This window comes from Hypanus sabinus, chromosome 2 (assembly GCF_030144855.1).
Source record: "Hypanus sabinus isolate sHypSab1 chromosome 2, sHypSab1.hap1, whole genome shotgun sequence".
Taxonomy (NCBI): domain Eukaryota; kingdom Metazoa; phylum Chordata; class Chondrichthyes; order Myliobatiformes; family Dasyatidae; genus Hypanus; species Hypanus sabinus.
This window is the reverse complement of record NC_082707.1, coordinates 124742460-124752795: the sequence shown is the minus strand read 5'-3', so window position 1 is coordinate 124752795 and position 10336 is coordinate 124742460.

Here is a 10336-nt window from a genome sequence, read left to right as displayed (position 1 = left end):
TAACAAATGACAAAACTTAGAATTGTAGTGAAGTGAGGGGAAGACAATAACAGACTTCAAGGAGACACACAGTAGAAAGCTCGGGGATGTAGGGGCTTTAGACTTAGAAAGTATATTGTGTTATATTGCAAAGGGAAAATTGAGAAGAGACAACCTATTAGGGACAATCTCCTGAACAGGTTTAAAAATAAAGATCTCAGTATACATGCATATTTTACTATACAACTGGCAGGGCAGATCAAGAAAGTGATCAGAAAATCAAACTGGGTCCTGGGTGTCATAAACAGAGAGACAGTGCACAAGAGCAAGGAAGTTGTGATAAACCTTTATAAACCTGTGGCCTGGCCAGCATCCACTTCTGAGTGTCACACTTTAAGAAACACCTAAAGGCTTTATAAAAGTGTAAAACAGATTAATGAAATGGGATTGGTGTGTATAGCCATTTTGGTTGGCACAGCGGAGCTGGGCCAAAGGGCCGATTTCTATAGTTCAGTGTACGTATCAATCTGTGAAAATGATTCCTGGAAATACTGATTTAAGTTATGTGAAGTGACTGGTGAGGCTGAGGTGTCCTCGGAGAAACAGAGGAGGTTGCAACAGTATCTGATAAATGGATTTAAGATCACAAAGAGCACACATACAATATGTTAACAGTATCAGAAGTGTCATGAACGAGGAGATGAAGATGACAGGCAAAGGATTTAAAACTGATGTGAGGAAAAACATTTTTATGCACAAGTGTTTGAGGTATGGAATGTACTGCCAGGGAAAGTAGTGAAGAGATATACAACTCAACAGCAAACTGGGCAAGTGCTTGAAAGGAAACAACAAGAGAAACAGACTGGGCAGGGCCGACCGGAGTGTGCTCATCATTCTTACATTGTACAGCATGACACTGCTTTCAGACACTTGCATTCAGGTTCAGACATTTGACAGTGAGAGGGATGAAAGCAATGGGGTTTATGACAATGGATCAACACAGTATAGGCATCTGAGTGTGGCAATTTAAGGGAAATTTAAAGGTGTGGGAGAAGTGAGAGCCTGGCTGAGCCAAGTATCAGAGTGTATGGGGAGGCTGCTGCAGTGGTTTCAAGTTATGTCGTCAAAGCTATCATCCAGGTGCGAAAGAGGAGGAAGCCAAGGATGGATCATGGACATTTTGTGGAAATGGTACAGAAGCTGTTGCAAGTGATTCTCTGGCTATAGCTAAATGAGAGCAGGCCCAAACAAGCATTGTGCCATCCAGATAGATGACGACCAGAAGGAGTGGGAGGGACACATGTTCAATTGTGCCAAAGACTCCAGAACTGTTAGGTAGGGTCTGACCTTTGATCAAAGTAACCTAAAGCATTGTGTGGCATTGTTTCCTTATTCTGACTGGGCCTCAAACTGCATGAGAAAGTGAACAAAGTACACAAGAGTGGCCAACATTGTCTGGAACACTGGGGGATATTCCCTGCTCCTCTATCATCTGTGTTCATCTGAGCATGAGTCAAATATCTGTTTGGCATAATACCCTGACATCTCCTAAGGGCTGAAGATGGTTGCAACTACTTTCATAAAGCCCATACAAACTTGCTTCCACAAAAACATCAGCAGGCATGGATGCACGGGAATACACCCTTCTTCTGGCCAAGATACCCACAAGGATAATGGCAACCATGCATTTCGGTGCAAGACCAAACTGAATTTGGATTTTCATGTTCCAGAGCATTTACAAAATATTTCAAACAAAACTGAACTCCAATTTCTCTTGAGGCTTCTACATCCTACCCCTTCCACGGACTATTCTGGCCTTCCCAAATTGTTTCATAGCCAATTTCAAACAGCAGACACTATTGCAATACAACAACACAGGTGCCAAATTGCAAGCTTTTAAATCCACCTGAGAAAAGCTAATGGGGCATCAGTTTCAAAAGCACAAGAAGGTCTGCAGATGCTAGAAATCCAAAGCAACATACACACAAAATTCTGGAAGAACTCAGCAAGTCAGGCAGTGTCTAAGGGAATGAATAAATGGTTCAGGCCAAGACTCTCTTTCAGGACTGGAAAGGAAGGGGCAAGATGCCAGAATAAAAAGATGGAGAGGGAGGGGAAGGAGGATAGCTAGAAGGGGATAGGTGAAACCAGGTAGGTGGGAAAGATAAAGGGCTGGAGAGCGTAGGACTCTTATAGGAAGGAAAAGTGGTCTTTAGGAGAAAAGGAAGACGACGGGGACTCGGGGAAGTGAGAAGAAATAATAGGCCAGAGTGGGAAATGGGAGGGGGAGAGGAAAATCCTTTTACTGGAAAATGACAATGTCCATGCCATTAGGTTGGAGATTGCCCAGACGGAATACAAGGTGCTGTTCCTCCACCTTGAGGGTGGCCTCATCGTGGCACAAGAGGAGGGCATGGACCAACACGTTGTAATGGGAACCAAAATTAAAGTGTAAGGCCACGGGGGAGTTCCGCTTTTGGTAGATGGAGTGCAGGTGGTCAATGAAGCAGTCCTCCAATTTATGAAGGGTCTCACCAGTGCAGAGGGGCCGCAGCAGGCCACAATAGATGACACTACCAGATTCCCAGGTGAAGTGCTGCTTCCCCTTGAAGGGCTGTTTGGGGCCCTGACTGGGGGAGAATGGGCTGATGCAGCATTGAGGTCGCTCGTAGGGATAAGTGCCGGGTGGGAGATTAGTGGGAAGGGATGGATGGGCAAGGGAATCACAGAGGAAGCAATTGCTGCAGAAAGCAGGGGGGGCAGGGTGTAAAGGTATCTTTGGTGATAAGATCCCTTTGGAGATAGTGTAAGTTTGGGAAGACGATGTGTTGGACGCAGAGGCTCATGGTGGTCGATATGGACAAAAGGAAATCTATCACTGTTAAGGTGGCAGGAAAGAGTGAGTGTTGATGTTCAGGAAATGGAGGAGATGTGAGTGGGGGCACCCTCAATGGAGGAGGAAGGGAAGCCCATTCTTTGAAGAAGGAGGCTATTCTGATGTTCTGGAATGGAAAGCCGCGTGCTGAGTACAGGTGCGGCGCCGATGAGGGAACAGAGAAAAGGAAATAGCATTGTTACTGGAGACAGGATGGGAAGAGGTATAGTCATGATAACTATGGGAATCAGTAAGTTTATAAAAGATGACATCTTACAGTGTCTCTCCAGAGATGGAAACGCAGAGATTGAGAACAGGAAGGAAGTGTCAAAAATGGTCCAAGTGAATTTAAAGGCAGGGTGGAAGTTAGAGCCAAAGTTGATGAAATGAACAAGCACAGTATGGTTGTATGAAGCAGCGCCAAAGCAGTCATCAATGTAGCAGAGGATGAGCTGGCGAGCATTACTAGGGAAGGCTTGGAACATGGATTGTTCTGCATAGCCAACAAAGAGGCAGGCATAGCTGGGGTCCATGCGTGTGTCCCTGGCTACCCTTCGAGTCTGGAGAAAGTGAGAGGAGCTGAAGGAAAAATTGTTGAGAGTGAGGACCAGCTCTGCCAGATGGAGAAGGTTATTGACGGAGGGGAATTGGTTGATTCTTTAATTGAGAAAGAAGCAGGGAGAGCTTTAAGGCCTTTGTGATTAAGGGGAGGGGATCGATGTCCATTCCCACCCTCCCCCCAATTACGAAGGAACTGGGCATCCATGGTGAAAATGAGGGGGTCAGGGCCAGGGAATTGAAAGTTAAGTGAAGAGATCAAGAGCATGAAAAGTGTCATGGATGTGGGTGGGAAGGGACTGAACCGAGGGAATAGGATTGGGTCATCAGTTTAATGGCACAGAACACAGCAAGCGCTGACATGAACTTGGAGGCTTCAGCTCTGTGGACCAATCATTACAAGTTAATTCACCTACGTCTCGCTCAGATTCAGATATACAAACAACTGAACCACAGCTGCAAGTAAAGATGCTATTTTCAGGCGAATACGCTGATTACAGGGTGTGGCACAGAGGTATATGGGCTTTCACTCCCCTGGACTTAACACCACCATAATCAGTTATTGGAAGTAGAGGGTAGCTCTGTCATTTAAGAATCTGCCACCAGAATCACAGTAGATCAAGACAAAGTTACTTCCAAAATTTATGATCACTTTAGAGAAAGAAGAGATTGCAATGCTGGAATCTAGAGCAAAAACACATTACCAGAGGAACTCAGCAGGTCAAGAAGCAGCTTTTGGGGGAGGCGGAGGAATCTGCAAATTCCTTAAGTGGATTCTGAGTTCACTGCTCTGAAGTTGTTAATATGGGAATAAATAAAACTAGGTTTTCCAATAAGCCACTGCAGATTTCCCCTTGAATGTTAGGAACCTGGGGTGGTGGAGTGTTGGGGGGGGGGGGGGCACGGGAAGGGGAAGTAGATGGGAATGTGAGGACAACAAAGTGGTTGCTTGCATCAAGGATGAGAGGTGACCTGAAGGAGGTGTATGAGATGATGAGAGGCATTGATTGTGTGGATAGTCAGAGGCTTTTTCCCAGGGCTGAAGTGGTTGCCACAAGAGGACACAGGTTTAAGGTGCTGGGGAGTAGATACAGAGGAGATGTCAAGGGTAAGCTTTTTACTCAGGGAGTGGTGAGTGTGTGGAATGGGCTGCCGGCAACGGTGGCGAAGACGGATACGATAGGGTCTTTTAAGAGTCTTTTAGGTAGGTACACGGAACTTAGTAAGAGGGTTATAGGTAAGCCTAGTAATTTCTAAGGTAGGGACATGCTCGACACAACCTTATGGGCCGAAGGGCTCGTATTGTGCTGTTGGTTTTCTATGTTTCTATGACATCCAGCATTGACATGATGGACTAATATTTTCATGCTGCATGTCTCCATGAACACTATTCTACCACAAAATGTTCGTTTCACCAAATTTATGGAACTGAGAACACTGTTGTCCCCATTCAGCACTTGCCTGGTCATAGGAAACTGCAAAGAAGCTGCACTAAAACCACACATTCCTGATGTTTGGGGTCCTGAAGATCCTATGGCTAATGAAATGCTTCTGAAGTCCAGTCACTAACATAGACAGACAGATAGACAGACATACTTTATTGATCCCGAGGGAAATTGGGTTTCATTACAGTCACACCAACCAAGAGTAGAGTAGAAATATAGCAAAATAAAACCAAAAATAATTAAATGATAATAAGTAAATTATGCTAAGTGGAAATAAGTCCAGGTCCAGCCTTTTGGCTCAGAGTGTGTGACACTCCGAGGGAGGAGTTGTAAAGTTTGATGGCCATAGGCAGGAATGACTTCCTATGCCGCTCAGTGTTACATCTCGGTGGAATGAGTCTCTGGCTGAATGTACTCCTGTGCCTAACCAGTACATTATGGAGTGGATGGGAGTCATTGTCCAAGATGGCATGCAACTTGGACAGCATCCTTTTTTCAGACACCACCGGCAGAGAGTCCAGTTCCACCCCCACAACATCACTGGCCTTGCGAATGAGCTTGTTAATTCTGTTGGTGTCTGTTATCCTCAGCCTGCTGCCCCAGCACACAACAGCAAACATGATAGCACTGGCCACCACAGCCTCGTAGAACATCCTCAGCATCGTCCAGCAGATGTTAAAGGACCTCAGTCTCCTCAGGAAATAGAGACACGGTCACTGGCAGTCCTACAAACAGCAATGAGTAAGTAGCCAGAAGGTCAGTTTTAGTAGCATTAGATAAGAAAGAAGCATTCACCAGAATGTCAAACTTCCTTGAATATTAGCACATTTACACATCTACGTCTAATTAGTTGTGCCTCAGATTATCTGTTTTTTTAAGAAAAGCAACAGCACCAAACATTTTAATTCCAGTTTCCAGTCTCATTCCAACATGTCTGTCCACAATCTCCACTATTGCCACGATGAAGCAACTCTCAGGTTGAAGGATCAACACCTCATTTTCCATCTGGATAAACTCCAACCTGAAGGCATTAACGTTGATTACTCCAACTTCTGGTAATTTTACCTCTCCCTTCCCTCTTCTTCAATTCCCCTCTCTAAACCCCCTCCCTTTCTTCTCGTCACCTATCACTCCCCGATGCCCCACCTCCTTCCTTTCCTCCCATGGCCCATTCTCCTCTCCTATCAGATTCTTTCTTCTCCAGCCCTTTATCCTTTCCACCTATTAACTCCCAGCTTCTTACTTCGTCCTCCTTCCCTCACCCACCTGGCTTCACCAAAGATTTTGAAGCTTCTACTCATTTCCCTGCTCCCACCTTCTTGTTCTGGTTAAAAGATCGGCACAGCATCATCGGGACTGTATTGTTCAATGCTCTATGTTCTCTCTTTAGACAGCACCTTCCACAACCTCTGGACATTCTAACACACCTTGCAGCCATTGAAGTGCTCTTGATGTGTGAATTCTATTACAAAATTGACCAAATGGAACAAAGTGTGAATGGAAGAGTTGCAGGGTATATGTAAGGAGGGAATGGGGATGATTGGCTGGGAGTTAGTATGGACCCAGCAAGCTGAAAGACCTCCATCCTTGTTGCTGTCAATTTGCCTGTAGGGAAAAATCACAGAGTCAGCAACAATATAATAACCAGGGGGATTTACCTCTTCTATCTATTACCTTCTTACTTCATCCCTCCTCTGCCCCACCTACCTACCTTCCTCCTCATCTAATGCTTGCCAGCATGTACTCCTTCCTCACTACCATTTTCTTATTCAGATTTCTGCCCCCTTCCTTTCCGGTCTTGAACAAGTGTCTCTGACTGAAACACCAAACTGTGCATTCCCCTCATAGATACTGTGTGTGACCTGCTGAGTTCCTCCAGCATTGTGTGTGTGTGTGTGTGTGTGTGTGTGTGTGTGTGTGTGTGTGTGTGTGTGTATGTGTATACACGCACACTGGTGCAGGGAGAGGGGTGGGGAGAGTAAGGAAGCTCAAAATTTGGAGCTCTCCCTCAGTCGGTATACCTTCTCTGTTCGAGTCTCAAATGGAAGCTAATAACTTACCACTTGACAAGGCAGGCATCACTGACAAAACTGACACACAATAAACTTTTTGAATCTGAAAAAGGGTATTGACTGAAAAGCCTGAAAGGACGCCCCTCCATGCTCAAATGCAGCTTCTATCCTGTTGTCATGAGAGTCTCAAATGAGAAGATGGACACTTGACCTCCCACTCTACGTCCTCATGGACTTGCACCTTAGTATACTGCAGGTGGATAATTACTGTAATTTTATTGTTTCCCCTTGTACAACCTTAATATTTGATTGTAATGAACTATATAGATACCTGCAAAACAAAGTTTTTCAATATACCTCGATATGTGACAATAATAAACCAATTTGCCAATCTCATCTTTCAATCCAAATGTTGCACCATCCAGAAAGCTGAGCGCAAGCAACAAGCTGACATTCCTTGTGCATGGCTGAATGAACTGGAATTGCTTTATTATTGTCACATGTACCAAGGCACCGTGAAAAAGTTTTTTTGTTTGCATGCCTTCCAGAAAGATCATTGCAAACACAAGTACGTTCAGGTAGTAAAATAGAAAAAGAGAATACAGAATATAACAGCACCTGTGTTGGTGCAGGTAATGTTATCAGTACAAGAGCATGGAATTAAGGTCAGGAGTATGCCAATTGAACCCTCTGCTCTACCATTCATCAAGATCATCATTAATGTTCTCCCTCATTGTCTTTTGGTTGTATTACCTCCAAGTTCCTCAATTCCTTTAAGATTCCAGCTTCCTTTCAGGAACAAGTGGTTCAATCTCTCAGCCACCCAGACTGAAACAGGTTCTCATTACATTTCTCTTTTCACAGTTAGTGGGAGTTTACTGTGTGCAAATTGACAGCCCTGTTGCCTCTACCATATCAGTCCTTACATTTTGTAAGTATATCATTGGTAATCAAATCAATTTGGAATATACTGAGGTTTGTGAGTTCTACTTTCCCCATTCATTGCTATCAGCATGTTTATCACAGCTTCTAACCGTTCGGTCTACTTATGCCAAAGTAAATGATGCTTTAAACTCCAACATAAACACACTCTTCAATTGCTCAGTCACAGTACAATGCTCTCATTCTTGTGCTCCTGTGTTCCAGAAGCTTCACAACCTCGAGGTTTTCAGACCAATCCGTGCACTGTGCACACACATGTGAAATTACACCCACTCTTCCCCAACCAAGTACACAGGCCACAGTTGTATTACAGGATCACATCTAACACCTGTCTAAAAGGTGGCTGGTGGGATCAAACTTACAGTTCGCTCTGCACCTCCTACACTATTCATGTAAGGAAATGGTTCCATTTTCTGGTGAACACAGCCAAATATCTCTCAAGAAGAATGAAAGGACCAAAGATAGACAAATAGCTTTTTGAAAAGATTTGAATGGTATCATCCAATAGAAACCTCCAACCGACTACAGGTGCAGATATGGTGACACAAGTTTAGCCTCAAGCTCTAGTCTGTTGCAACATTTCTCACACAAAGCACATATTAATGTAGTTAAAACATTAATAAGCGTTCATCAACATTCAGTAACCAAAGGGTAGCTTCAGCAATCATACAATTTACATTTTACCAAAAGTCTCAGCAATATTGCAGTGCAAGTGTGAACATCATGGGCCCAATAACATTTTCTGCAGTTCATAATTAACTAATTAGAAATATGTTAAGATTCACGAAGTGACGATTGTATTTTGTGCCTTCTAGGTTACAATTCCGCCGAAATGTTTAATATGCCAGTCAGTAACCTGAAGAGCAAGGAACCTACTTCCCTGCACATCTGCAAAGGCACCTCAGCTTCCACAGAGGTGGGCATGGCTTCGCTAATTCTTGTCTTAAATTTCACATTGGTGCGTATGCAGATTCCAACTTAATACAAAACTCGAAATCACACTGAACTTAAGAGCCAGCTAAAATATAGTTTGCTTTGGAATAACGTGAATTATGAACTGCAAGTATACCTGCAGGTTTAACTCACTCATGGAGGCCAGATGTTTCACCCAGGTCAAGATGCTATGTAGGGGCCAGTTCGAAGCATTACTACTTCCTCGCGGTAACAATCAGTGTATTGAAACGACCAGCAGTGAATTCCATCACATTAGCTCGCAGTTCATTAAAGATGACTGTTCGTTATTCCTTCTCTCCGAGAGGTGTCACATGCACACTTCCCGCAAACAAATCCTCCGCATGCTTTACATCCCGAGGGGGTGAAAACGGCGAAGAAAGTTGCTCGGCAAACTCGTGAACGCAGCTCTAAGCTGTATTCCCCCCCCCCCTCCCCCAGGTACAAGCTTCCTTACCTGGTCTGCACCAGAAACTAGTTCTAAAATACATAGCATCATCCAGCCAAAAACTCCAAAGATCATCTTGAATCTGTCAAAATGAAACTTCCCAGAACGTCTCGATGGCGCCGACTTCTGCAGGTCCCTCTCAGAAACGAAGTCCTTCTAGGCGTGTTTTGTTCTTTTGTAGAACTCTTGCTCCCAAGCGAGGGTAGTTTTGACTGGGTCTGGTCCGGGATATTTATCGCCCGTGCATCTGTGCGGTTTGCAAATCCAGGGAATGAGATGCTGTGAGTTGGATTGACATGTAGAAAGAGCTCTGCGAGCGCGTGTGCAGGGAAAAAAGTGGGTGGGGTGTGGTGCGAGCAGGAATGAGTTTTGCAGGGATTTGGAAATTTATATTTTTGCCAGTTATCCTGGGCAGGAAATCCACGCTATGAAATAATGCCAAACGCCTGAAGTTAACCGGTTTCCATTTATTTAGACTGTCACGCCTTGATGGCTGTTCACATCCCTTACAGATCAAATGCCCTGCCTGAACATAACAAATATGTTTTATATCCCAGGCAGCAATGCACTGTTTCTGTTAAAGGCCATTCAGTATGGGGAGAAAATACATGTTTGAAAGAATATCGAAAAATGTATGACAACAATTTCACAAACAACGTTAAGCCTGGAAATAAGGAGTTCCTGGAAACGGACCTAGGTAAAATGCAAACTGTTTTGATATTTTCACGTGTCCCTTTGCATATCATCCATACAAATCGTTTTATCTTATCAGGGCATCGAGTTAGTACCAGAGAAAATAATTTTAAAAAGTGCAGAATGAAATGTTACAATCACAGAGAAAATGCAATGCAGTCAATCAGGTGCAAGGCACAATGAGGTAGGCTGAAGTCAAGAATTCATTTTATGGGACGAAGGATATTCGGTGGTTTTATAACTGTGGGATAGAAGCAGTCTGTGCACCTAGTGGCAGATGCTTTCGGGCTTTTTGCATTTGTACCTGATAGGAGGAGGAGAAGAAAGAATATCTGGGTTGGGTGGGCTCTTTATTATGCCAGTTGCTTTACTGAGGCATTGAAAAGAAGTTTAGAGTGATAATATAAAAAGATTTCTCCCTGCTTATTTTTAG